The sequence below is a fragment of the Triturus cristatus genome, chromosome 5_2, assembly GCF_964204655.1.
Source record: "Triturus cristatus chromosome 5_2, aTriCri1.1, whole genome shotgun sequence".
NCBI lineage: Eukaryota > Metazoa > Chordata > Amphibia > Caudata > Salamandridae > Triturus > Triturus cristatus.
In genome coordinates, this window is record NC_140588.1 from 645,385,230 (window position 1) to 645,397,247 (window position 12,018).

The window sequence follows — 12,018 nt, forward strand, 5'->3', positions numbered from 1 at the left end:
TTCAGTATCTGGTTATGTCTTTCTACGAGACCTGCTGCCTCGGGGTGTCGGACACAGTGGAATTTCCACTGATAACCTAACAGAAGTGAAACGTGTTTCATTAATTCGGATGAGAACGGCTGGCCGTTATCTGAGTGAACAACACGTGGTAAACCGTATCGTGGGAAGAATTCTCGAACCAACTGTTTGGCAGTAGTCGGGGTAGTGTAATCTGAAACCGGGTACGCCTCTGTCCAACGGGACAGAGCGCAGACAACTACGAGAACATATTTGAATCCTCGACATCGTTCCATCTGGATATAGTCCATCTGGAGTACTTCAAAAGGATGATTAGGAGGATGAAATCCACCCTGTTCTACGGGAACGCTTTTTCCTGGGTTAAACTGGCAACAGATCATACAGGTACGGACCTTTTGTTTGGCTGCTGCTCGTAAATGTTTATTGAACCAAATGTGTTGAATGCTGTCTAGCATAGCTTTTTCTCCTAGATGTGCTGGACTATGTATAGTGTTAATTATAACTTGGACCATTGAATCAGGAAGGAACCATACAGACTTTTCCTTCATCATCCATCCTTGGTCCGTTTGAATCCCTCCTAATTCAGTCCATTTCTTTATTTCGTCTGGTGTAGCATGTGTCTGTATGTCAATTACGTCAAGGGTAGGATCTTTGACTGTCATACAATGTGTCGGTGTCGGGACTATTGTCTTTGTCATGTCGGGGGTTTGAGTTTGAGCAGTCTGTTTAGCTGTTCTGTCGGCTAGATCATTGCCTTGGGAAATGATATCAGTAACCTTCGTATGAGCCTTACATTTCATAATTGATATTGCAGTGGGTCGATGTATTGCATCTAATAAGGCATGAATGAGGGGTCCGTGCTGAATGTGGGCACCGTGGGAAGTTAAATAACCTCTCTCTCGCCACAGCACGCCGAAGTCATGTACAACTCCGAATGCATAACGTGAATCAGTGTATATGTTGACTTTTTTATTCGTGGCTTGAATACAGGCTTGTGTCAGAGCGATGAGCTCTGCGGCTTGAGCTGACAAAGTATTTATACGATTAGTTTCAATGACTTCAGTATCTGTTGTGACTGCGTAAGCGGCCACTAACTCTCCTGTACTTGTTCTCATACATGAACCATCTACATACAATGTCAGGTCTGGATCGGACAAGGGAACATCTGTCAGGTCTTGTCTGGGTTTTGTCGTTATAGTAATAACTTCAATACAGTCATGAGCTAGTGGGTCTGTTCCGGTTACTGGCAAAAGTGTGGCAGGATTCAATGTGTTACAGCGTCTGATTTCTATATGTGGCTGAAACAATGTAAGTTCATACCCTGTAAGTCGCGCTATAGTCAAGTGTTGTGTTTGTGTTCTATTTACAAGAACCTCTACTGCGTGTGGTACTTGAACTGTCAATGGATGTCCCAACACTATGGCATCGCTTTGTCTGATTGCTAAAGCTGTCGCTGCTACTGATTTCAGGCATGTAGGCAGAGCCTGAGCTACGGGATCTAATGTACTAGAAAAATAAGCACATGGTTTGTGTGCTCCTGCTTGTTCCTGTGTGAGTACTGACAAGGCAGTACCTTCGCGTTCTGTAACAAAGAGTGTAAACTGTTTTCTGTAACATGGCGTTGCTAAAACAGGTGCTTGACATAAAGCTTTCTTTAGGCTTTCAAAAGCTTGTGTATGTTCCTGAGTCCAAGGGAGAACAGTCGGTGTGGCTGCCTCCTGTGTGGTTAACTGAATGAGTGGTTTTGCTAGAAATGCATACTGAGGGATCCACTGCCTACAATATGAAGTGAGGCCTATGAAGGCTCGTACCTCCTTTTGTGTCTTGGGTATTGACATGTTAGCTATTAACTGAATGCGGTCGGGTGTAAGCTGCCTTCCCTCCTTGGACAGCGAGTGTCCAAGATAAACAACTCGCTGGACACAGAATTGCAGCTTAGAAGGGGACACCTTGTGCCCCTTTTCGGCTAGAAATTGTAAAACTGTCAGTGATGCTTTCTCACATTCCGGTTCGCTCCTAGCGGTGATCAGCAGATCATCGACGTATTGAAGCAGAGCAGTGTTAACTGGCATGTGGATACTGTCAAGTTCTCGTTTCAGTGCTTGGCTATAGATGCTGGGGCTTTCTGTAAATCCTTGAGGTGCGCGTGAGAATTTAAAGCTACGCCCATTTAAACTGAATCCGAACAAATATTGGCTTTCCGGATCTATTGGGACGCTGAAAAAGGCATTCTTGAGATCAATTACAGTAAAGAATGTTGCATCGGAATCAATGGCTGTCAGTAATGACGAGATATCTGGGACCACAGGAAATTGTGGCACAATGCACTTGTTTAATTCGCGCAGATCAATAACCAATCGATATACTGGCGGGGCCTTTGGATCTGTTCGTTTAAGAATCGGAATTATCGGTGAATTACATACATTGGAGTCTGTTTCCACAACTACTCCTTGGGCAATGAGCTCGTCAATGATTTGTAGTAAAGCCACTACAGCATCTGGTGGTAACTTGTATTGTCGCATTCGTGGTAGCACCACTCCTGCCTTTAATGTGACTCTATATGGTGTAATATTCATGCAACCAACATCAGTAGGGCCTTGTGCCCATAGACGTGTAGGTAAAGTCTGCAGTCGGGGATCCATGTCTCTAGACACATAGTGACCTTTAAAATCACGTAAAAACAACCTTACTCCTTCCGGAGAACAACATATTATGGCTCCTAGAGCTTTCAATGTTTTTATTCCTAGCAAGTTTTCTGGACATGATTTAGTAAGCAATAAATCTGTAGTTCGGGTCAGAGGTCCTATCGTAAGTGGAAGAGGCTGTGATACTTCATTAACAATAGGTTTTCCTGAAAAACCAAGGGAAATATTCTGAGAGCCTGAGAGGGGTGCCCCTGGAACTTCACTACGTTTTATAGTTGTTCGACTTGCCCCTGTATCGAGTAAAAATTTCCTATCTTGGCCTAATAATTCACTATGTATATAAGGTCCTTCTTGATCTTCAGGGATCTCGATAAGGGGTAAGTCAACTTCCCTCTCTAGGCTAGTTCATGCGTAACGCTGATACTCAGGATATTCATACTGTGCAGTCTGATACATTTGTCGTGTTGTTGTCTGTGTGGCAGCAGCAGGCAACGGTGGTGCAGCTGGCACAAACTGTATTGGCTGTTGTGCGGCTGGCATGGCCTGGGCATGCTGCATAGCTCCTTGTTCATTCTGATCTTGTCTGAGTGGCCGTGATCTTTCTTGTGTTTTACCTATGGCGATATTATGTTTTAAAACTGGACAATCGTGTACGTAATGACCTGGCTTTTTACAATAATTGCATGTCCCTTTTACAGGTCCTGCTGAATCGGAATGTGTCATACTCTTTTTATGTCCTTCAGCTGGAACTGTCTGGGAAACTAGCATTTTCATTTTTGTGTCTTTCATGCGTCTGTGTTCATGTTCTTGTTCTTCTCTAATTCTATTGTGATGGTACTGTAACATTTGTAACATTTGTGATGGAGTGTTACCTTGCCAGGTACTCTCGAATTTTAATACTCTATTCTTTACTGGGGGCAGGGCATTTTCTACTAATTTTGTTACAAACAGATGCGGGTATGATTCGCTACTGGCTTTTATGCCACTATTTATACCAAAACATTTTTCAAATCGGGCATAGTAATCACTAGTGTCTTCATCCTGCTTCTGTTTACAGGCTGAAATTGTACCCCAATCTTCCTTTTTGGTAGTTAATAAACGTGGCAGTACCTGTACTAGTAAACCTGGTAATGCTTTAGTTTTATCCCCAAGTCCTGCTCCTGCAGTTCGGGCCCTTTCTTCCGCTTCTAACACTGACCATTCTATCTTTTGGTCTCCTACCTCCCACTCTTTTTCCTTGAGTTTTTCATAAATGCCAGCAGGCATCAACACCTTTAATATTGTCATAATGTCGGGATAGGTATACTCTCCCATGAGTAACATGTCTTTAATTTCTCGGTGAAAACCCGCTGGATCTTTGTCATGACTGGGTACCACTTTCTTCATTTGTAACAATTCTATTTTTGATATGGGCGTATATACAAATACGCGCTTAAACTCGTTGTCCTCGCCTTTTATTGGGTGCACTTCTCGTAACGGATTCTGTCTATCCATGTGATACGTGGTTCTTTCCTTGACGGGCACTGAGACATGCTCTGAGCATACAAAAAGAATATACTGCTTTCTTGATTCTAGAATTTCTTTAATTAATTTAGTACCTGGACCTCTCCATTTATTCATAAGCAATTCAGTCAGTATGTCAGGTAAGGGACCAGGGTCCGAATGCTGACTCCGATATAGTATAATGAGTTGTTGAATCATATAGATCCCAGCTAACCTCTGTTCATCTGGGGTGAGATTCAAAAATGTGCGTACTACTGTATCATCACTATATTTTCCGGGACTGTCCACCCAATGGACAGCTGCCCTGGCTAAATCTTGTTCGTCCATAGAATCGAGAAAATGATAACCCCTTCGTTCTCGGAGTAGCTTGTCGGCGGTTTGGAACGAATGCTCGTTAGACCTTATATTAATTATAGGTATTTGGAAATTCCTGTTATTATCTGGACATATCGGACGTATTGAGTCAGTATGACATCTAGTCTGATTCCTATTACAAGATCTTCCTCTACCTACATAGGCTATGGTGTCCGACTGTCCTGCGGGCAGTCCTGACCCTTCTTCCTCGCTTTGTTCGAACTCGTCTGCCTCTAATCTTTCTTCGTGTAGGCGTTCTATTTCTTTACGGATCTTTCGGCACATGGCTATTATACAATTTTTCTTGTCATGCCTTCCTTCTGATATATTCTGGCTCCATCTTGTAAGAATTTGCATTGTATCCGGGTTTACCCCCGGTCGGTCTTCATTTCTGATCACACAGTTTATGAGGATAACAGTTCCCCCTGTATCTCTACTTTCTGGTATTCCATAGCTCTGTTAATACATTCTGGATCTCGCCCTGTTTGGACAAAATGATATATATTATCTAGATGCGCAGTCATTCCTGGTAATTTCCCTAAATATACTGCGGCTCGTCTGATACGCAATGATGCCAGGATCATTTCGTCCTCTATACCGGGCACCGGGTCATATCTACAATCTACGAGAAGTTCTTTAAGTGCACGGGCACTTACGAATTTGGGTGTACGTGAATGCGCTGACTCTTGAAAAGTAAGTTTATTTATTCTAGGTGGCGTAGAAAAGATATTGGTAGCACCTCCCGTGGCCCCATCTGGGGCGTCGGGTGTGAAAGGATTCGTCGAACGTGACACAGCAACTATAGGTGTGGACACAGCTATAGAAGTACCTGTAGGAACAGATGCAGAAACAGATGTGCTTGCCGGAACTTGTGACTCGATTTGTTGCTGTAGGGATACGGGTGCTGGATCTTGGCGTTGGACCTCCCTGGTATGCGGTCTATGTGGGGCGGAATTAGCATACTCGGGAGCTGCGTCATCTAAATATGAGGAAAGAAAAACATCTTCTGCGGTTCTAGGATGCCCCTTAGGATGTACCTTGATTGGGAATAATGGGGGTGGCAAGTCTTTCGGTATCTCTGGAGTAGCCTTAGGTAATCCTTCGGCTAGAAGGGGATACATGCCATTCATGAGGGCATTTCTTTGTCTGTCTACTTGTTCTGATTTCACTCGGATACCTTCCTCAATTAATAGATTTTCTCGATCTTTGTTTGAACTCTCTTTACTCTTCTCTTCCTGTCTACGTGCTTTTTCTGTACGTCTATGAGATTCTTTACGCCATAACTCGACGGCGTCTTTCTGTGACTGTCTGACTTTCCTTTTCCATAACTCTTCCTCGACTTTCATGATGCACTCTGCATCCCAGGTCCCCGCTGCGGGCCACCTCTGACTTTCTGGTAATCCCTTGGTGTAGTCTACCCATAGATCAAGAAATAATATAGCGTCTAAGCCATGTTTGTGATACATGAAGTGCCCTGGAGTATCCCTAGGAGGAATAGGGACGGCTTCTTCGAGTACCCCTTTTCTAGTAGTGATCTGTCTTAATTTCGAAAAGAGCGGCATATTGACAACTGATCTGACACTTAATCTTGAACACACTTAATACGAAAGCACAATAATGAACAACCATTCATACCACAATATGCAGGACGTTTAACACATTAAACATTAAACATTAAACATTTTTTTTAACCTTTAAAATAAACGACAATGATGATCGTCTGCATAACTAATCACCAAGCATAACTCTTGACACTAACTAGATACTTCGGAATACTTGATATACTGCTAAACAGTACAGATACACTGCTAAAACAGTGCAGACCGGATTTGTGTACCCAAACCCGTCTTGACCGGCACAACCTATGTGCACGTCAGAAATGCCTCCCCAGTAATGGTACTCACCGGGTAGCTTCGGAAACGGAAGGCCTCGGTAACTTGAACTTGAACCGGACTGGACTCGACTCGTCGCGTCGGAAACTGGGCTTGACTTCGAACTGGTGGGTCTCTATATACCTCGGATCTTGCTCTCTCAGCTAGGCTCTGGTCGGGATACTTCGCACTTCTCACCGCCTCGTCTGGGTGTTGATCGCAGTCTCAGTCGCCCCCGCTTGACCGGAGGGAGATACAGGAAATCCTGCTGGTACGCGTAATTGTCCGTCCAGCTGTGGCAGGAGACCGGGCCTGCAACTCACCGCCGGCGCGTGAGATGAGAAAGTGTCCCTGTTCGGGCGCCATCATGTGGTAAATAATTTTCCTTTACCCGGACTGAATTTGATACGGAAACATAATAAAATAGCTCAGTAAAATGAGAGGCAGAATCCATGATATTAGAGGTTCGGAATGGGCTTTATTCCAATAATCGATTATAATCGGTTGCTCCAAGTTCCATCACCACGGGGGTTCAGGAAGTGAAGTACATACTTTATTGACAAGAAGTAACTTTTATAGTACATACATTACAATGAAGTGAATGCAGTAGGCGTAACAATTGATAAGGAAAATGACGATTTGTCTGCGTAACCAGAAAATGGGTGTAATAAGGAGTAAAAAGGAACATAATTGGTTATGATGTCATATATAGGTGGATCTATAAGATAATACTTGGCCTAGATGCGCGCGCAGCAGTATGACGTATAATTGACGTGTAACTAGGGGGTGAAGGGGACTTGACATTTAGCTCTACATGTGGAGACAAAAAGTCTGGGGGGTCAAGTCAACCTAATCCCAAATCATATCTAACATCCTATGTTTAAAGAACTATGTTATCCAAGAAAGAAGGACTCTCGGACAGAATCTATTCTATACTGACTGTGCGTGCGTGTACAAGCGTCTAAGTGTCTACACTGAATGCGAGGGGGTAGGAATATTCCATGGTAACAGGGCTATGAATTACTTGCATGAGGACAGAGAAGCCGGGCCTTTTGCTCGGTAACTGGAAGAATGTTTACTTAAACTACTAGGCAGGAATGCATCGGCTGAGGGGGAAGCAGATAATTCGAAGGTGAAATACAGTACTTGGCAGAGAATAGGCTGATGTCAGGCTTCGTGAGCCGCGCAGAGAATGAGACAAAGTTCATGGTCGCAGATGCAGGCTCAGACTGGAGCTTTCAGAGGCAGAAAGCAAGAAGAGTTTTGATGACAGAATCAGGGCCTACTTGCCTAGACTGAAAAATGGCATAAGTGAACCATATAAAGCCGGTGGCCTTTCATATTTAGGAATGGAATATCCGGCCTGTTCATGGCGGATCTGACAGAGGACATGTTGACGGTGGACGCACATGTATTTGCGTCTTCATAACTGGAACTGGAGGGAACATACATGTACTTGTGATATGCACATAGAACCGTTGGGGTCCAAGATAGGGGACATAACTGACCAGAAAAATCCATATTTCCACATTCCCTCCTTGTCCCCTACTTGCCCTTTAAGAGATATCAATCTTCATCAATCCATTGATCTGTTCGTATAGCATCATTTGTTCTTCTTTCTTCTTCCGTGACGAATGAAATCTTGGTGGTGGAGTACACGATGTGGCACACAGACCACAGATCGCTGGTCCACATTGTAGACATAGACAGCAACTGAATAGTATGAGAAGGCCGATACCTAGGAAGGATAAAACTCTCCATCCCCAGGTTGATATCACACTCCAAAACCAACTGGACCAAGTCCAGGTGCCTGGGTTCTGGTGTATCTGGTTTACAATCTTATGAAGGCGAGTGATGGCTTTATATACAGATGGCGAATTTTCTGGTATGAATACGCAGCAGCTTGATCCGATGACCCTACAAGCTCCGCCCCTATCAGCCAGGATGACGTCAAGGACAAGACGATTTTGAAGCACAACAATCCGCATAGCAGACTGCTCTTCTGTTAAATTGCCTAAGGCGGAAATAGTCTCATTCACTACTGCTTCAAGGGTTCTAGTTAATCTACGTATCAGCTTACTATTGGTAACAGTACCTATATAGGGAAAGATGCCTTTATTAAAATCTACATACTTGTCCCATGCCGTTTCAGTGTAATCGACAATTGGGAGATCTCTCCGCTCTCTGTTGTGTACTAAATGAATATTTCTGTAATAATCAGGAGGAGCTAGGAAAACAGGTGGCAAAAGGAATGCAATGTAGCAGGTACCATCCCAATCTAGAGGTAAACGCATATATGCAGTCTGACCACATACAAAGTAGGAATGGCGAGAAGCTCTAAATGAAGATTTGCCTTGATCACTGAATTCTACTATAGTAGTGCATTTACTATGGCCCATATGTATGGAACCAACCTTTCTTACACACAATTCACCCTTCGCTGGGAATACTGACATGGTGGGTAAGACTAGTTCAATTTCGGATACGACATTTAGAATCATGAGATTAGGTGTAAAACTACCTAATCCATATACTTCATTTTCTAGATCAGTTCCTGTTCTTTTGGGGCGACCCTCCTTGTCAGGGTAGCAGACCTTGAGTAAAACTAGGTTCAGGTTTCCCCATACCCAATGATCTTGGTAAACTGCTGTGTCTGAGTCTATGGAATTGATTAAACTGAACCATGCTCCACAGGAGCCATTATGTGTAAATGGATGTGGAAAGAAAGGCAGGACTCCTTCATAATTCTGATAGGGAGGGAGTCGACCACACACCCAACAATTAGTAGCATTACTAGTCTGATGGGAATGATGTAACATACTAATGAAAGTGTTATTGCGCAGCGCAAGTCTATAAGACAATTCATGTGGAGGTAAGTCACTAAAAGAATGTTCATCAGTAACATTGTAAACATGTCTAGAAATAGGGTAATATATGTGCAACAACATACTTGTAATAATTATTAAAAGACTTAATAAAAACAGAATTAATAATGTCACTATGCAGTGGCTACGCAGTGATTTACAATACGCCTGTCGTTTCAACATTTTCCGGGTATTTTCTCTACTCAGGTCCAAGGGATACATGTCAGAGACAATTCAACCGCTTCACCTTGGAGAGGACTTAAACAATCAAATTGCTCGACTTGTTGGGCCTAAGCTTTAGTTTGTAAAGTTCGGTTTCAGTCTTTTCAACCAAAGGAAGTTTTGAATCAGTCTGTGAGGGAGTGCAGGGCACAATGTCTATATCCGAGGATAGTCCATGAAATTTCTTGATATGACTTGAATGAATCCAGCCCTTGCGGCCCTCGATCTTCACGGCTGTCCTTGTGGTCAGCAGGACCAACTTGGGTGCTTTCCACCTGGGCTCCAGCTGAGTCTTTCGGTCGAAATTCCTCACAAAGACCAGGTCCCCCGGAACTACGTCATGGGGTTTCACCTCGGTGTTGTCGGGAAAGGCTGCAGCTACCTGTGAACGACAAGATTGTAGTGCAGACATCAAGGAAGCCAAGTAATCTGTCAGCATATTACAGTCAACATCAGTTATTTTTCGTGGTACGGGCGTCCCCCACATATTTGGTGGTCTACCGAAGATCACCTCATACGGGGATAGCCCTGTTCGAGAGTGTGCTACCATTCTCATGTAAAAGAGTGCAACGGGTAACGCTACTACCCAGTCGATACCTTTTTCTCTGCATATTTTGGACATTCTGATTTTCAGTATCTGGTTATGTCTTTCTACGAGACCTGCTGCCTCGGGGTGTCGGACACAGTGGAATTTCCACTGATAACCTAACAGAAGTGAAACGTGTTTCATTAATTCGGATGAGAACGGCTGGCCGTTATCTGAGTGAACAACACGTGGTAAACCGTATCGTGGGAAGAATTCTCGAACCAACTGTTTGGCAGTAGTCGGGGCAGTGTAATCTGAAACCGGGTACGCCTCTGTCCAACGGGACAGAGCGCAGACAACTACGAGAACATATTTGAATCCTCGACATCGTTCCATCTGGATATAGTCCATCTGGAGTACTTCAAAAGGATGATTAGGAGGATGAAATCCACCCTGTTCTACGGGAACGCTTTTTCCTGGGTTAAACTGGCAACAGATCATACAGGTACGGACCTTTTGTTTGGCTGCTGCTCGTAAATGTTTATTGAACCAAATGTGTTGAATGCTGTCTAGCATAGCTTTTTCTCCTAGATGTGCTGGACTATGTATAGTGTTAATTATAACTTGGACCATTGAATCAGGAAGGAACCATACAGACTTTTCCTTCATCATCCATCCTTGGTCCGTTTGAATCCCTCCTAATTCAGTCCATTTCTTTATTTCGTCTGGTGTAGCATGTGTCTGTATGTCAATTACGTCAAGGGTAGGATCTTTGACTGTCATACAATGTGTCGGTGTCGGGACTATTGTCTTTGTCATGTCGGGGGTTTGAGTTTGAGCAGTCTGTTTAGCTGTTCTGTCGGCTAGATCATTGCCTTGGGAAATGATATCAGTAACCTTCGTATGAGCCTTACATTTCATAATTGATATTGCAGTGGGTCGATGTATTGCATCTAATAAGGCATGAATGAGGGGTCCGTGCTGAATGTGGGCACCGTGGGAAGTTAAATAACCTCTCTCTCGCCACAGCACGCCGAAGTCATGTACAACTCCGAATGCATAACGTGAATCAGTGTATATGTTGACTTTTTTATTCGTGGCTTGAATACAGGCTTGTGTCAGAGCGATGAGCTCTGCGGCTTGAGCTGACAAAGTATTTATACGATTAGTTTCAATGACTTCAGTATCTGTTGTGACTGCGTAAGCGGCCACTAACTCTCCTGTACTTGTTCTCATACATGAACCATCTACATACAATGTCAGGTCTGGATCGGACAAGGGAACATCTGTCAGGTCTTGTCTGGGTTTTGTCGTTATAGTAATAACTTCAATACAGTCATGAGCTAGTGGGTCTGTTCCGGTTACTGGCAAAAGTGTGGCAGGATTCAATGTGTTACAGCGTCTGATTTCTATATGTGGCTGAAACAATGTAAGTTCATACCCTGTAAGTCGCGCTATAGTCAAGTGTTGTGTTTGTGTTCTATTTACAAGAACCTCTACTGCGTGTGGTACTTGAACTGTCAATGGATGTCCCAACACTATGGCATCGCTTTGTCTGATTGCTAAAGCTGTCGCTGCTACTGATTTCAGGCATGTAGGCAGAGCCTGAGCTACGGGATCTAATGTACTAGAAAAATAAGCACATGGTTTGTGTGCTCCTGCTTGTTCCTGTGTGAGTACTGACAAGGCAGTACCTTCGCGTTCTGTAACAAAGAGTGTAAACTGTTTTCTGTAACATGGCGTTGCTAAAACAGGTGCTTGACATAAAGCTTTCTTTAGGCTTTCAAAAGCTTGTGTATGTTCCTGAGTCCAAGGGAGAACAGTCGGTGTGGCTGCCTCCTGTGTGGTTAACTGAATGAGTGGTTTTGCTAGAAATGCATACTGAGGGATCCACTGCCTACAATATGAAGTGAGGCCTATGAAGGCTCGTACCTCCTTTTGTGTCTTGGGTATTGACATGTTAGCTATTAACTGAATGCGGTCGGGTGTAAGCTGCCTTCCCTCCTTGGACAGCG